Below are 17634 nucleotides of genomic sequence, written 5' to 3' on the forward strand. Positions count from 1 at the left end.
AAGACCAAGGTGATCTAGTGACCCAATTTTCAGAAACCATGTTGACAAGTTCAGCGATCATGGGAAGGAATATAATATTAGACCATTGTTCTGATGAAGCAGGTTCAGTAGTTCAGTTGACTGTTGTCTTTTTTATTTCTTTGAGGATTCTGAACATTGCTTATTGTGGATTTGTTGCCGATTGGATTTTCGCGGTATAGTATGCTTTTGTTGCTTTCAGGACTGCTGATTTGCATAGCCTAATTTGTCATTAGTAGTTAGTTTTGTCCAATTAGTAGGAGTGCTTCCTGCATCGTTTTTTGCAAGCTTATGGTTTGTTTTTCGAGTTCCCTCAGTTCTTCTGAGAACCATCCTGCTGCAACTGTTTGGTGTGGGTTTGAAGAGTTTTTAGGGTGTTAGTTGGTCTAAAGTGTCTGTGATCCCGGTGTGAAGTTTCTCTTCAACTATGGTCTGGTGTTATTTCATTTAGCTGCGCGGCATCAGGTTTGGTAGGTTCTAATAATTGTGTTAATGTTTCAAAGTCAAGTTTTTTCCTGTTTCTTTTGTCGACACAGGTTTTATGTTTGTAGGCATCAGGTGGCTCTGGATTTTGATGGGGAAACGGATCATATGATGGTTGTGCCATAACATTGGTACTGGTGGAGCGGCTGTCGAAAATCCATCTCTGCAGAAAATTGCATCTAGTGTGTGTCCAGCTCTGTGAGTGGGTCTGTTCAGAATTCGTTTGAAATTAAGGGTTTCCAGTAGTGTGCTGAAGGAGTTTGTTGTGGTTTAATTTTCTCTTTCAAACCAGATGTTGACGTCTCCCAGAACAATGATGTTATCATTTTTGCAAAGGTTAGCTATGGCATCAGCAAGTTTTGCAGCAAAGCTAGGCTTGTAGGTGAGCATTCTGTAAATCAGGATCAGTACGTTGGATTGGTGACTGAGCTTAACCAGGAGTCTTCCATCCTTGTTAACGGTAGGGATGTGGAGCTGATGGGATTTTTGTGTGCTAGAGCAATTCCCTCCTCCTCATGCGGTTTCTCTATTAGATTGTATGAGTTTGTAGTTGTTGGGTATGGTTTCATGAGCCATTACTTTGTAGCTGTCTGAGAGACATGTTTCTGTGAAGAACAGAGCATCCGTGCTGCCTTCGCTTAGGAGGTCGTAAAGTTGAGTAGGCTGCAGTGTAGCGCGTATGATTTGGCTTGTTCTTTTTTGGGTATTATTCCAGGCCTTTCGGTGGGGGTCGCATCCATCAATCCTTCCACTCTCTATTGGGCAGGCCTATTTGTTGTAGGGTGAGGGAGCGATCATATGATCTATCCCTTCTTTGAGGAGTTCCATTAGGTTGTGCAATGGGTTTCTCTGTTCTGAGTCATTGTAGTTAGGTGTTTTATTGTCCGGGTGGCCCTTTTTCCAATCTCTGGTTCTTTATAAAGTGTAAGTGGCAGGGGATTCTAGTTTAGTTCTAGTTCTTATAGGTGTTTTTGCCATCACCGGGTTGTGTGGGTGGTTTGACAGTAAAATGGGGTCTCCTCTAGTATTTACTGGGTCCTTTTTTTGCGGATTGATTTCTGGTTTGGCTAGTTTGTAGGAGGCAAGGTAGCGAGAGATGTATAATGTTTTTGTTTTCTTCCTCGTCAGAATCTTTAGTTTGTTTAGTGGAGATAGGTGGTGATATAGAGGTGTTGTGAATTCTGGTAGAGGGTTCCTGTTCGGTGGGGGTGTGGTTTCGTCTTTCTTGTTCTGTTTTGCATTCTTGAACCGTTTTTCCTTCTTGTATCGGAGCATGTTAGAAGTTGCAAATGTTTTGCTATTATTGTGGTTCAGCTCCCTATTTATGCTGTGGCTCTGCGTCAAGCTATTTCAGTGGTAGGCTCCCTGGTTGGGAAAGTTTGCTATTGTTGATAATTCCTATCGGTTATAATCCCAGTGGTTATGCCGTAGTGTTGGGCAATTACTGAACGGAGTCAACCACTTCTGTTGTGCTACATAGTGGTGAACGCCTCGCTGTGGTTCTAGGATTGCGGTGGGGGAGGCCCGTGTTTTTCAAGGCCTCTTATTGTCATAGGTTCCAAACAAAGGTGGATGCACTCCTGTGGTAAAATGTTTCTTGGTCTTGTGTTGGGGTTATTCTTAAGATATTCTCAGTGCCTAAATTCGGGGTGGCTGTATTCACGGCGATGAGGTTAGGTTCCCTGGGGGCTTTCCTGTAGTGGATCTCTCATGGTCACTAGCTCTCATGATCAGGAGTTCTCAGAGGTTCATAGTGATAAGGTTCGGAATGGCTGAAACTTGTAGAGTGAGATTTGTTTTCCAGGGGCAGAAGTATCTATGTGGTAGTTGTTTCATGGCAACTAACTGTTATGCTGGGGAATTATTCACAGATTCATAGAGGCGAAGTTTGGAAGTGGCTGGATTTACAGTGATTATGTTCCCAGGAGCAGAAGTCTCCCTGTGGCCGTTTGTCTAGTGGTTGATAACCCTCATGGAATTGATGTCTCTAAATTCATTATTGGTCAAATTTGGGACTGTAATATTTGGGTATTGATACCTTTCAGTGACTGACGTTAGGGGCAGTGGAATTCAATGTGGTCGGATTCCGCGTGGATAAATTCAGGGGTGGGAAAGTTCAGTCTTGAAAGAATCCAAGGTGGCTAAATTCAATGCAGAAGGAATCAAAGTGGCCAAGTTTAAAGACAGCAACATTCCAGCTGGCTAAATTCAGAGGTGGGAAGGTTCAAAGTGACAAATCAGTGGTGGCACTGTTTGTTGTGATAACATTCAGAGGTGGTTGTATCAATGTGGCAGGATATGAATGAAGTAGGGTCAGAGTGGAGAAGCCCAGAGATTGTAGAAATTCAAAGACACTGAGGTCCGACGGTCACTAGATTCAAAATGGCTAAATTTGGGCAGCAGATACTCAAAGTTGTTGATTTCAAAGATCTAGGTGGTAATTTCAAGAGCCACTAATTTCAAGGTAGCTAAATTCAAAGCAGCTGAGTAAGAGGTTGCAGGATTCAAAGTGGCTAAAATTGAAAGTGGCAATTTTCAAGTGGCTAGATTCAAGAGCAGCTAGGTACACAGTTTTAAGGCCCAGGGCCAAACTATCCTCGAAGCAGACTTCTCCCAGTGGCAATACCTATCCCGGGGTGCCAGACCTATCCTAGAGGGCAGAACTATCCCAGTGGCAGATTATCCCAGGGGAATAAGTATCCCAGTGAAAAAGCTATTTTCAGGGAAAACTATCACAGGGCAAAACCTGTCCCCTTGTCCCAGGGGTTATTTGTTGGTGTGGATTTCCTGTGATGGAGGCCTTTTAGCGCTAGAGGCTTGTGATGGCAGGGTCTCGCAATGCAGGTGTGTTAAAGCCTCATCAGTGTATGACCCCGTAACAGCTGTGCCTTGCAGTGGTGAGTGGCTCACTGTGGTGTTATCTTCCTGATGGTTGGGACCCACTTTGTTGGGGTCTTGTGGTGGTAGCGGGTTCAAAGTGGTGAAAGCCTTGCTGTGGTGTTTGTCTCTCAGTAGCAAAGTCTTGTGGTGTGGGATCCCCGACTTCAAAGTGGTAGAGTTCTAAGCAGGAAGTTCAAAGTGGCTAGAGTTAACTTTGGGAAGTTTAGAGTGCTAGAAGTCAAAGAGGCAGGAAGGCAAGAGTGGCAAACTCAAGGTGGTGTGCTCTAAAGGTTGGCAAATGTCCAGTGGGCAAGTTCTGAATGGCCTGTCCCCAACAGGGCCCAATTAAAGAGCATCAAATCTCACTGCAGTAACATTTGGAGAGACAGAGTAAATTCAAGGTGGGAAATAAGAGGATCACCAGAGGCAGGGCAAGGTGCGCACTTGGCAAAACAACCTGTTGGTTGAAGTTCAAAGTGAGAAGTCTCACAGTGGTGCAATTCAAAGTAAGAAAGGCCCCACAGTTGTAATATTCGATCTTAAGACTGACAGCAGTGAAGTTCAAAGTGACCGAATTTCACAGTGCCCAAACTCAGAGTTCAGATTTAAGAAAGCCCCAAAATGGTAAATTCAAAGTTAGAAACTCACAGCAGCAAAGTTCTGAGTGACAGAATTTTGCATTGGCAAAGTTCAAAGTTTCACAGCAGTTAAGTTCAAAATGACAGAATCTCACTGTAGCAGAATTCAACGTGACAGTCGCATAGTGGGAGAACTCAAATTTAAGAAAGTCCCACATTAGCAAGATTCAAGATTAGGAGGCTCACAGCTGTCTGACAGAAATGCACAGTGGCAAAATGCACAGCAGCAAAGTTCAAAGTGACAGAACATTACAGAGGCAAAAGAACAAGTTACTTCTTACCTTGCAACGTTCTTTCGACGGGATGTTCCTCCGACGTATTCCTTATCTTTGATAATACGTTTCCAGCTTGCTGGCCTCGGAAAGTTTTACTCTGTAGAGGGCGCTGCGCGTCGACGTCCGCCGAGTCGATGTCCCTCGACGGCCACCGTATCGGCGCCGACGTCACCATGCACATAAAATAGCCACGCGCGGCGACGGTTGCTCAGTTCCGTTTTGTAGCATAAGAAAAGTCATGCCTGAATTGTTTATTGACCTTGAAGGAGCGTAAGCTGCAACCACAAGGGAAGTATTACTGCGGGGATGGGTGGGAGGGGCGATAAGGAATACGTCGGAGGAACATCCCGTCAAAAGAACGTTACAAGGTAAGAAGTAACTTGTTCTTCGAAGGGATTGTGTCCTCCGATGTATTCCTTATCTTTGATAGACTCCCATAGCAGTGGCATGTAATTGGAGGTGGGAGTAAGAATGTTATATATCCCTTAGGGATGGAGCGAATGTAATACGGCCTTGCCAAATCTGGTCTCTTGACTAGTGGAGGAATCCAGGTTGTAAAATGTTGTGAATGTATGTGCGGACGACCATGTGGCAGCCGCACATATGTCTCTGACCAGTACCCCTCTTTGGAGTGCCGAAGAGGCTGCGATACCCCTGGTTGAATGAGCCCTAAGATTTTGGGGTGGCTCCTTCCCTGCCAGTTTGTAACATTCCAAAATGGCCAAAATAATCCACCTGGAGATGGTTTGTTTTGTTATGGGTAGTCCCAACTTGTGACCTGAGTATCCTACAAACAGTTGGTCTGCTTGCCTGATCCTAGCCATTCTGCTGATGTAAAAGCTTAGAGCTCGCCTTGGTTCCAGCCTATGTAGCCTTTCTTCCTCTTCCCCCAGATGGGGAGGAGGGTAGAACGAAGGTAAGGTCATTTTCTGAGTAATATGAAATTCAGGAACCACCTTCGGGAGGAAATTAGGCTTCACCTGTAGGACAACTTTGTCCTTGTGGAAAATTGTATGTGGGGGTTTACAGGAGAGAGCTTGTAGCTCGCTCACCCTCCTAGCAGATGTTAGTGCTACCAATAGGACAGTTTTAAGCGTGAGAAATCTCAGCGAACAAGAGTGAAGTGGTTCGAATGGAGTGCCCATTAGGAAGTTTAAGACTAAATTTAAGTCCCATAAGGGAACCTGGATGGTTTTGGAGGATAAACATTAGTTAATCCTTTGAGAAATTGTATCACTAGAGGTAGTTTGAAATACAATGGTTCCTCCGCAGTGCGCTTGAAGATTGAAAACGCTGCGAGATAGCCTTTTACAGTGCCAACTTGAAGGCCTGAGTTTGCCAAGTAGAGTAGAAACAATAACAACGTTGGTATACCATATGAAAAAGGGTCGATATTCTCTTCCCTACACCAGCTGCAAAATTTGTTCCAACGGCAGCGGTATAAAGACTTTGTTGCTGGCCTTCTGGCCGAAAGCAACACCTCCATGACGTCATCAGGGAGATCCCAATCCTTGTACCTCACCCTTTCAGAAGCCAAGCGTGAAGGTTGAGGGTTCTGGTGTCTGGATGGAGAACCTGACCTCCCTTCTGCGAGAGAAGATTCTCTTTGAGTGGAAGACGGATTGGAGGGCAGATGGACATATCTAGAAGGTTCGGGTACCACGTTCTCCTGGCCCAGTCCGGGGCAATTAGGATCATGGTTTTCCGGAATCTTATCAACCTCCTCATCATTTGAGGAATAACAGGGACTGGTGGAAACGCGTAAAGGAGTGGAAACTCCCAGTCCACTACGAACGCGTCTCCCAGAGCACCTCTCGGGGGAAATTCCCTTGAACAGAACAGATCGCACTTCCTGTTGGTGCTTGTGGCGAACAGATCCACCTGAGGGGTTCCCCAAAGGGCGAAGATCTCTTGAAGGACTTCCTGAGCTAGCTCCCACTCGTGGGAGACTGTGCTCTGCCTGCTCAGAGCGTCCCCTGTCAATTTCTTCACTCCGGCTAGGTGGACTGCCGATAGAGAGATTCCTTCCCGAATTGCCCAAAACCAGAGCTGCATTGCCTCTCTGCACAGTGGCAGTGACCCTACGCCTCCTCTTTTGTTGAGGTAGTGCATGGCCACCGTATTGTCCGTCATTATCAGGACATTTCTCCCCTGTACTGATGGCAGGAAAGCTTTCAGCGCTAGTCTGATCGCTCTCAGCTCCAATAGGTTGATGTGTAGTCTGGACTCCGATGGAGACCAACGACCACTGATGGTCAAGTCGCTGGCAGGGGCTCCCCACCCCGTGAGTGAGGCGTCTGTGACTACTGTTATCTCCGGCCATGGTTGCCAAAACAGTTCTCCTTTCAAGATGTTCTCTGGATAGGCCCACCATTGAAGGTCGCGGGCTACTTTGTCCGGAATCCGGAGGAGATCTGTCATTCTACCTGAGAATTGCGAACACCGAGTTCTCAGTGCCCACTGAAGAGATCTCATTCTCAGGCGAGCCTCTGGCACAAGGGAAATGCAGGATGCCATGAGGCCTAGCAACCTCAAAAAGTGGAAGGCTGGGAGACGTTGGGCATTTTGAAACTTGTTGCCCATCTGCAGAATATCTTGAGCCCTCACCTCCGGTGGCGAGGCTTTTCCCAGGGCAGTGTCCAGGACCGCTCCAATGAATTGGAGTCTCTGTGATGGTATCATCTGTGACTTCTTTAAATTGAGGGAGAAGCCCAGTTTGTGAAGGAAGTGGCATACATAATCTAGCTGGATCTGAGCTTGTTCCGAAGATACAGCCCTGATCAGCCAATCCTCTAGGTAGGGGTAGAAGTGGATCCCTTCCCTCCTTATACTCGCAGCCACTACCGACAATAGCTTGGTGAAGACCCTCGGGGCGGAGGTCAGCCCAAATGTCAGAACTCGAAATTGATAACGAGAGTCGCCAATTGCGAACCTCAGGTATTTCCTGTGTTTGGGATGGATTGGCACATGGAAATAAGCATCCTGAAGGTCCAGAGATACCAGCCAGTCCTGGAGCTGGAGGGATGTGTAGAAAGGGTAGGCAGTAACCCTGAGCAACTGTCTCCAATGCCCAAGCATCTGACGTTATAGCCTGCCATTCCGTCAGATGGTGAGTTAACCTGCCCCCTACAGGTGTCTTGTGTGGAAAGACCTCAGAGTGGTTTAGGGGCGGCTGATGCAGATGCCGAGGGTAAAGAGGCACCTGCTGCTGCTGCGGCCTTAGTACCTTTGACCCGTCCACCTCGGGTGGATCTCCTTTGGCCTCTTTGAGCCAGCTGTCCTCTGCCTTTCCCGGATGTGGAATAATAGCGAAAGGACTTTCCTCTCCCAGAGGTTCCTGAGGGGCGAAAAGGAATTTGGCGGATAGCAGCTCCTAAAGATTTTGCTGCTGCTTTAGATGTCTGCAGCTTTTCCAGACTGTCATCGGCCTTTTTTCCGAATAATGAAGAGCCGTCAAAGGGCATATTCAAAAGTCTGGCCTGTACATCTGGAGCAAAGCCAGACTTTCGCAACCACGCATGCCTGCGGATTGTTGTACTTGCCGCCATGGCCCTGCTGATACTGTCAGCGGAATCGATGCCAGTTTGAAGAGACTCGCACATGGCATCTTTGCCATCTTTAATAATGTTAAGGAAGGCTTCCTTTTCCTCTCCTCCGGGTGTGCAGTCAGCCGCTGATGAAGCACACTCCCACAGTGTGTGACTGAACCTGGCGAGCGTACAGGTGGCGTTGATGGACTTCAACGCCATAATACAAGCAGAGAAGACTTTCTTCGCCATAGAATCATACCTCTTGTCATCTCTATCCTGTGGGACAGTAGGGTAAGCGGTCCTGCTGCTTGATGAAGTTGCCGTTGGACCACCAGGCTCTCTGGAGTTGGGTGCTTCGATAAGTATTCAGGGTCAGCAGCAGCTACCCTATACTTGGCTGATAATCTTTTATTGACAGCAGGGATAACTTCAGGAGTTTCCCAGTTAGATGCAATTTTTCTTTGTAAGGCTGTATGGAAGGGGACCACAGAATCCTCCTGTGGACCTTTGTCTAATATGTCTGTCAGGTCATCCTGTTGAAAAACAGGCGAGGGTGCAGACCAACCCATGAATTCAATAATTCTTGCCATCAGGGTTCTATAGGGTGTTTCAGCATGTTCCCCTGGGTCTGGCTTAACAAAATCCACTTCTGGGGAAGTGTCCAGCTCACTTGCCTCATGTAATGACTCATGTAGGTCTTTCAACCTTCTTTCCTCAGAGGTGAAATCCTCTGAAACAGGTAGTGTGGTCCTCTGCAACTCGAAGGTTTCCTGGTCAGAATCTTCCCCTTCTTCATAAATTGAAGATAATCCAGGGTACTCTGACCTCTGAAATGGTATAAAACCCATTTCTAAGGCAGAAGTAGCCAAATTCATCATTATTGGGCGAGAAAACATCGATGTCGTTGATGCCGATGTGACAGGCTTCGAAGGCGCCGAAAAGGACGTCGAGAAAACCGGAAGAGGCCTCGAAGAATTCGAGAGGATCGGGATCCTACTCGAGGACATCAGCGACGGTCTCAGCGTCGTGCCGGAGGCTCTTGGAATCACCGTTGGCTGTGGAGTAGCCGTGGTCTTCTCTTTCATCGGCGTCGATGTGTCGATTGACCGATGCATCGAAGAACCCTTCGACAACGGCGTTGATGGCGCCGATCCATGCGTCAAAGGGATCTTCGACGATGTTGAAGACGGTGCCTTCTTACACGATGGCCCGTGGCGCTCTCGGGTAGAATGTTTCGCCGGGTGCTGCGACTCGCTGCGTTTTGACTTTTTGGGTTTTTCACCCGGGGTATCACCCTCTGCTGTCTTCGAGGGTGAGGAGGCCACTTTCTCGAAGACGCTTAACATTTTCTTCCTGAATTCCTCCCACTCAGCCTGAGAGCTGTGTTTTGTGGGGCAGGAGACCCTTTCTGGGGAAACAAAAGACGACGAGCAAGGGTATCTTCGATGTCTCTTCTTTGAGTGTCTTGATCTCGATGAATGGTGGGAGCTACTTCGAGATCTAGAATGGGAATGTTTTCAACGGCGAGGAGACGAATGCCTCGACCGAAGAAACTTTCGAGGAGGTTTTGACTGACTTACATCTCTCGAGCTTCCCCTTGCACTCCTTCAAGGCTTTCGCCGTCATGGACATGCAGTCCTTACACTCCGAACAATGGTGCTCGGCTCCCAAGCACCACAATCAGATCCTGTGTGGATCCGTTATCGACATTTTTTTACCGCAGTCTCGACATTTTTTGAAGCCGGATCGCGGCGTTGTCGGTTCCGATGAAGATGCCATCGAGAACAAGTTGGTATATTTCGAGTAGATGTAGATTAGTTATCTGACTGAATTGAGCAACGATGTTCCGAGGCCCCACGAAGCGCGGAAAAACGGAACTGAGCAACGGACGCCACCTGTGGCTATTTATGTTCATGGTGACGTCGGCGCTGATATGGTGGCCGTCGAGGGACATCGACTCGGCTGACGTCGACGCGCAGCGCCCTCTACAGAGAAAAAATTTCCAAGGCCAGCAAGCTGGAAACGTATTCTCAAAGATAAGGAATACGTCAGAGGACAAAATCCCTTCGAAGTAAAGGTTTGGCCAAATTGAAAGTCAATAAAGACCCAAATCAGCAGAATGCACAGTTGGAACCTAATAGTGGCAAAACTGAAAGTCAGGAAATATCCACAGCAGCAGTGTGCTATGTGGTCCCTTACCTTTTTCCTCTGCGAGTGCGATTGCCTGGGCTGATTGAGGGTGGGGGGGGAGGGCAGTGCAAGGCTGGGTACCTGGCGAGGAGGCAATTGCCCTTATCTATTGCCCTATGCCGGCTGCCCAGGGGAGGCTGCCCTGAGAGGGTCAGAGTGCTGTTCTGGGTCACATGACCTCTAGCAGTAACAAGCAGGACCTGTGGAGGGCAGGCTGGGGCTGGGTGGGTGGGGGTGGTCTTTGGAAGTTTTTTTTCCATTAAAGGAAGGGATCAGGGATGGGTGTAGGGTGGGCTGGGGGATTTGGGAATGGACAAGTTTAGGGCTAAGGCCTTCACTTACCTGGGGGTGGACGGTAGGGGTCTTATTAGCCTTGCGGCGGCAAGGAAGCAAGCAAACAAGCTCTGGGTACTGTTAAATCAATGCATAAATATGCAGTGCCGGATACAGCTTCACCCACTCGTGAGTAGAGTTGCAAGTTGATCCCTTTTGAAGTGACCACTTCTTGCGGTTAGCCAAGAGGACTTTACGTAGCAAGGAGTGTACTGTTTCTTTTTTGATTACATATCACTATTATGTTTGCGAAACTACAAATGTGGTCTAGTGCTACTTTATCCACGATTTGAAAGCCTCACCTTGAATAGGTCCACATCCTGCTGCTGGCCCTTTGTCTCTAAATCTTCAATCAGGGACACTGCTGCATCTTCACCAACATATTCACATTTCCATGGATCTTCTTTAAGTTCGCCTTCAGTCCCCGGCGCATGTTGTCCAAGAGATGTTGTTTCACCTTTTCTAGAAAGTCCATCAGATCCTTAAATGTACAAAGTATGTTCTCCCTCTGGATTTTAAACACTCCAACTCGGCTGCACGTGGTAACCAAAGTCATCCAGAATAACAGTGGGAAAATTAAAACCCAGAGGTTTCAGAATGAAGCAGTGAAATGAAGGATATTTACTAAACCTTTATATCCCGTTTTAAGGTGCACTACTGCAAGGGGTATCAGGCTCATGATATACACATCCAAGATCTTTATAATTGCTCATGGTCCTGATAAGGCAGAGTAACGCCAAGACAGTGGCAGACACTACAGTATTTGGATGTTCTGATCAATTGGGAGAATTCAGAATGATGTTCTCCTCACATAAATAAGTTATTGGGATTTTTAATTGCTTGAAGTCAACCATTCAACTACTCCATCCCATAAGTGTAGCTTTCAATGGGTTTCTATTGGGGCAGATGGTTTCTTTAAGACGTCTCCTGCCAGGGTGATTGGTTTATTGTTCATGTCCATTCAAGCCATATTTCCAGGACCCCAGCACTCCAGGGCCCTTCAGAGGCTCAATATGAGGCATCAATGGGAAGGTGCAAGGTACTATAATTGGGTCTCTCTATCTTCCGAAGTAAAACTTGAATGACAATGGTGGCTAAGATACATCTAATGCAAAAGTCAATTTCGTTTTTTCCCCACGTCTCTACAAATGTGGACACACGCCTGGGTTTGAGGGCACCCTGGCGTTTACATTCAACTGACAATTTCCATGCAATGCAGAGCTCCGCAAAACAAACCCCACAGCTGATTGCACCATAGGAATTCAAATTGGACAACTTACAGTTAGATGCATAAACAAATTGGCAGCAACACATCCAGAACCCTAACTGATCTTCAAAGGACTTTTGGGGAATGATGCCTTTACAAGCAGATCAAAATACTGGCAGAGTCTATTCCCGGCATCTTCAACAAAGTGGCAGATGGAAACTCATGGCACTCGGAGGACGCAGCTGATTAGTACATTCACAGGGGGTGACATAGCGCCCCAACACACAGATGAAAGGGTTTTAAGATGGAGACTACTGGAGCCATGGCTTTTAACCACACACACCTTCTTTCAGATTTGTTTTTTTGCATCCTTTATGCTTTCCCCCATGTAATGATCACCAGGGTTCTGTTATATGTTCAGAGGCAGGAGGCTACTCTGACATTGTTACTCCATTTTGGTTACTCCATTTTGGCTAACGGAGGCTTGGTTTCACATGGCATTGGACATGGCCACATATTGTCTTTTTCTTCACCTTTCCCACCCTTGTGCGATCTGAATGCAGAATGTAACCTAGTGTCAGCAGAACTGCAGTTCTTTGCTTGATTGATCTCTGGGATAGAGGGGCAGCCTGAGGCCTTGCACAGGAAGTTTCTTATCTCATGGGAAAACGCTTCACCTCCAGTAGTATCCGTTTGAGCAAAGGGATCTGAATTCCGTATAGGCAGATGCGCTTCTAGTCATCGATTTTCAGGCACAGTTTACCTCTATTGCTTCCTACTGCACTATTAACGTGAATTGGTCAGCTACTTCTACTGATCATTAGCTGCTAGGGGATGTACATGTTGGTGAACACTCAGTGGTTGTAGTACGCTATGACATACAGGTGTGATCGAAATGATGGCAGAGGCAAGAATTGTTTCTCATCCCTTCCTTGACTGACTGATGGTCGGTCTCCTATTCTAGCCCCAGTTAGTGAGACGTCCCAATCCTCTGCCTTTCAAGGAGCCTTTGTGTCCATGTCGAAAGCTTCTATTGTAAACATGGATCGTGGTTTTTATAGTTTTCTTGAGTTTCTTACCAAAAGGTAAGATCGTGGTCAGTGTGATTGATGGCCAATGCTGGAAAAAAACAATCGCTTTTCCTGGTTGTAGTTTAAATGGAAACGTACCGAAATTTCACCCTCATGTGTGTGCCCCCGCAGTCGCTGTGACTTTGGGGGCACACAAAAGACTGACTCGCATCGCTGTGCCCAAGCAGAGCAGGGATTGCGGGGGTGTCCCCCGCTTATTGTGGTAAGCGGGGGACAAGAAAGAAAAGAAAAGCACCCTGCGGCATCACATAGATTTGTTTAAATCATACATGGAGATGTATTACTGGTATAGGACTTGGTGGAAGGTCTAAAACAGTACAAAGGACCTTTAGTCGTTTACAAACTAGATAGGCCTCCCATTTGTAGTAAGAACTGATATAATTAAGGCACATTCTTCCTCAGGCCAGACTTCATCTGCAGACTCAGGGGAAACAATCACTGAATACAAATCATACTACAGTTGCCTAAAATGGTATGCCACTCCACATTTCTAACATGTCAGGCCAAGAGCAGGTGCGCTGGATGCGCTTGCAGGACCCGATTAACTGAATTTATTCCTTCGTAAATATAAATTGCCTTACTGCTGTGAAATATGAAAAGAAAATATAACAGCACAATACTTGCTTTCTTGCTATAAAAGAATAATTGTCTATCATAAGCTTTCTAGGTCTCAGCAGAATTAAAAGCAGGATCCTTTATGCTATCTTCAATCATCAAGACCTGCACAAAAGGTTTGCCTCACTAATCACTGGCGCACCATTTCCATGAAATAAGTCCTGGAAGCAGAACCCCGACTCTTCGAAGCAACTCCCTCCCCACATTAGGAGATTACTGAAAATCCACTGCTTTCACGTTGTACGCAGTGTGAGATGGTGTAGACCAGTCTGTTGCTGGGATTCAGCTTGCTTTATCGAACAGCTGTTCTCATTAACTTGATTTATGCCTCACTTTGGACTACAGAAGTGTTAGAAGATGACTAGGTTTGGTGAAACAAAAGCTATGAGATGTAATACATCTGTCTATTTATTGCTTCACTGCATTGCCCTGTAATGCCAGGGTTTAACGAAACGGAGGGCCCTGTGTGGCTCCTTTATGAACTTCAACCTTGCTGTGGCTCACTTCATTTCATTTGACAACATAGGACCCCTCTTTCTGCGAATACAACAAAGGTCTTGAAACAAATCTGATTTTAGTATGAGCATATCAAATTACCAATAAAATAAAGAAATACATTTCCACTAATCGCACATGTGGAACATTCTGCAAGTACAGGTTGGTTGGGATATAAGTTCCTGTCAATGAATGATTATGATCAATCTGCACCTAAACATTAAAGACAAAGGTTGTTAAAGTCAAAAGGTTTTGCTATAAAATGACAGATGCAGCCTCAAATGCCTCAATAATGTGCTGTATACTCTAAAGCTTGAAAAGAAATACATATATGTGTACGCTTGTCATGCAGAGAATCATTGAGTACGATCTGAATCACAAAAGCACCCTTTCATTGGGAAGTTAACTCTTGCAAATATGCCGGACAAAATATTCACTAAAACCTATATACAAGATCACGTTTTAAATCTGCTTTTAAAACTTTTTCATGAACGGATATATTTTACTGCAGTTATCCAAAGTAAGAAACAAACTAGATATTGTCCATTGACTTATCAAAGAAAAGTCTGTGCATGTTCCATGGTCTGCCTATTACCGTTTTAAATGTCTATGGGCCTCATTACACGGTAGGCGGTAAGGGTTTACCGGTACCGGTAAGGGCACCGGTACCGGTAAACCCTTACCGCCTTACTACGAGTTCCCTTTGCGGGACCCGACCTTAACGGCTGGTTTTACCAGCCATTAAAGTAGGGTGCCGCAAAGGGACCTTGGTGCTAATTACGGTACTGCGATTTGCGGTACCGTAATTAGCGCCTTCCCCATTCCCATTATGCCCTATGGGGGCAAAAATGGGAATGGCGAAGTGCCTTGGTGAATGGGGAAGTACCGCCCCCGCTCACCTTGGAGTAGGGCGGTAATTCCGCCATCCACCATGGCGGACACGGTAAAATACTGGCGGCAACCATGGCGCTAATAGCGCCATGGTTACCGCCTACCGTGTAATGAGGCCCTATATGTTTACAGTGTCAAAGAGTGCTTCGTAGCAGCCCCAAAAAAGCACCAGCAGCTTTGTACTGAGGAGTGATATACAGAGGGAGCAGTGAAAAGGAAAGGAAGGAGGGGAAAAGGTGTGCAGCTCGCATCTTGCTATTAGTCACTGAACCGCTGCCCATGCCAGGAGCTGAACCTTTGTCCAGTGGCGCTCATCGATAATTGGCGAAAGGGTGCCAAGACGCCACCCATTAAGGAGGAGACAAGTAAGCCCAGTGAAAACACTCAGCGTTCCCTCAGCTGCAACAAGCACCTGAGGAATGCACGCAGGGACCAGCTTTACTTCGAGTACCCCAACACACGTGTCCAATATGCAATTCAAGGCCAATGAGGTGTTTTGCTTTCCCAGCCTTGCATGGCCCAATGTGGATGCAGGCATGGGAACTGCAGGAATAAATGTTTATAGTTGCTGAACATCCATCACACTTAGAGAGCTTGGGGCAGCAACGTGGTAGTGCTCTGGCTCCATTGCACATGCCAGGATCTAGGAAGTTTTTCCTGGTCGCTGTTTGCATGGGAGATGGAGGGCCATGGTGGCAGAAGCTGTAGATACACTGGTATAGCCGTTATGGATATGTTTTGTTACAGTGACAATAAAGCAATTTATCGGCATTATGGGAAATGCCAGGATAGTGAGTAGCCAGTATGCCAAATGTATTTTTAACTGTGACATGGCATATCTTTACTGGCAAGTGAACATGAGTTGGACTTTGACATATATTGGTGCAGCCAGTAGGGGGAATTTTATCTTAAAGTGACATGGAATTAATTACTGAGGAAGAGAGCAAAGCCAACATGAGTGTTCTTCCCTCCGGGGTCTTAATTGGTGTCAGCAGCATGAACACGTTTTGTTACAGTGGGGTTGATAGCAGTTTTACTGGTATCATGGGCAAAGCTGATGAGTTTTTTTAAGTGGCCATACTTGCTTGTATTGGTGCAACCAGTACGAAAATGCTTTCATACTCTCCCATAGATTACATTTTACTGGCATACACTTAGGTGGCCATACACTGGTATTTCATTGGTGCAGCCAGTAGACATATGTCTTCTTACAGTGGCATGGTGTTTTCTACTGGCTTTAGGGACAAAGCCAACAGGAACATGTTCTTACACACTGGCATATATTGGCAGTGCCAGTGTGGCCACGTTTTCTTATAGTATGGCATTGTGGGCAAAGCGAACCAGCGTATGTTCTCATGTGGGAACATTGGTACATATTGGTCCATATAGTTATTGGTATAGCCAGCATGGACACATAGGCACAGCCAGCATGATTTCATTTTAATACTGGCATATGTGGGCAAATACATTGTGAATATGTGTTGGGAAAATCTCATTTGCATTGATCGTGATTTGTCATCTTTTTGATTTGGGTTATGTTACCCTATCCACATATAGCAAACTGTGTGCCTTTTTACCCAATTTTTCACAAAATGTGGCAACTAATACGAACCATTTTAACGAAGTTTTACAAAATAAATCTTGTGGGATGGGTGCATTTCTCCCACCCCTGAAACTATAAGGGTTTGTTTGGGTTACATAGCTGTGCTTGGTCACTCCCACATATTCATGAGAATTGTTTACACCACTCCAATAAAAAAATCATCAGCTGCCACTTCCTTTGTCACTACAGGCCATTATAGAACCTCTGAGAAAAAGTTCTTTGCTTCATTTAACAGTTTTAGAGGATCCCACTAGACAAGTGCTACTCCATATGCAAATATCCATCAAGTTGTCCAACAATTGACTGTTTTAAAAAAAAAAAGAAAGATTCAACTACAATGCACTGTTGAAATATATTTTGAGCTGAGACTTGTCACTAGTTAGTGCAGCCATATACATGTAAGCAGGCAGTAGAATTAGCTAGCATGTGCCATTTAAATGGCATTTACAATAAATGTTACCATGATTATGAATTGATTTACTCTGTGTGCATGGTTTCAAACAAAAAATGAGTAAAATGAATGTCTCCTCAAGGATGTACCGAACATTCACACCTATCAGTGATAGATTTCACATTTAATGTTCCTTTTCTGACATTTCAATACAATGACAATGGACAAAACATGACAACAATATTAAAATAGCACAATATTAGCCTTTTGTGCATCACTTATATATGAGAGTAAGCAGTGCCATGCAACACCAGGGCTTCTGCAACATTGTTCAAGTACATCATTTGTTACTCGTCAACTTGCATGGGGCCAACATATTGTCTTCGAATAAATGCATGTTTTCGTTAAACCCTGGCATTACAGGGCAATGCAGTTAAGCAATAAAAAGACAGATGTATTTCATCTCATAGCTTTTGTTTCACCAAACCTAGTCATCTTCTAACACTTCTGTAGTCCAAAGTGAGGCATAAATCAAGTTAATGAGAACAGCTGTTCGATAAAGCAAGCTGAATCCCAGCAACAGACTGGTCTACACCATCTCACACTGCGTACATCTGAATGACTGCGTGGAAAATCCAATGGAATGCCCTTTTAGGTAGTTGACCACCAATACCTGAATGGCATGAGTTTGGAGAGAGATTGCCAAAGCACTGTCATAAATGTATCCTTAAGCGACTGCAATCCTCCTATTCCATCACACATAGGAGCCTAACAAAAGGCTTTTTCAGGGAGTCTTCAAAAGGTCCACTTAACAGTTCAATGTTGTTCAGCTTCACCCAGGAATGTTCTATCAATTAAGAGCTTCTATTAGTTGTCTGCTTTGACTCTCAGTTGCCAGGACGAACTCCAACTTGAGCAGTGCCCGGGGAAAGTGGCCTAGATTTAGTGTTTGGTAAAATGAAGGATATGGCGCAAAAAGGCCACATGTGTGTGA

The 17634-nt window shown here is 45.6% G+C and overlaps 1 protein-coding gene across 7 annotated transcripts in view; it reads right to left on the reverse strand.

The window, feature by feature from the left end:
* SCN8A (sodium voltage-gated channel alpha subunit 8) overlaps positions 1 to 17634 on the reverse strand; it is a 1610732-nt gene that overhangs the window by 58476 nt on the left and 1534622 nt on the right. The gene's annotated exons all lie outside the window — the stretch shown is intronic.

Source organism: Ambystoma mexicanum, chromosome 3q (assembly GCF_040938575.1).
Source record: "Ambystoma mexicanum isolate Mex_15411 chromosome 3q, UKY_AmexF1_1, whole genome shotgun sequence".
Lineage (NCBI taxonomy): Eukaryota > Metazoa > Chordata > Amphibia > Caudata > Ambystomatidae > Ambystoma > Ambystoma mexicanum.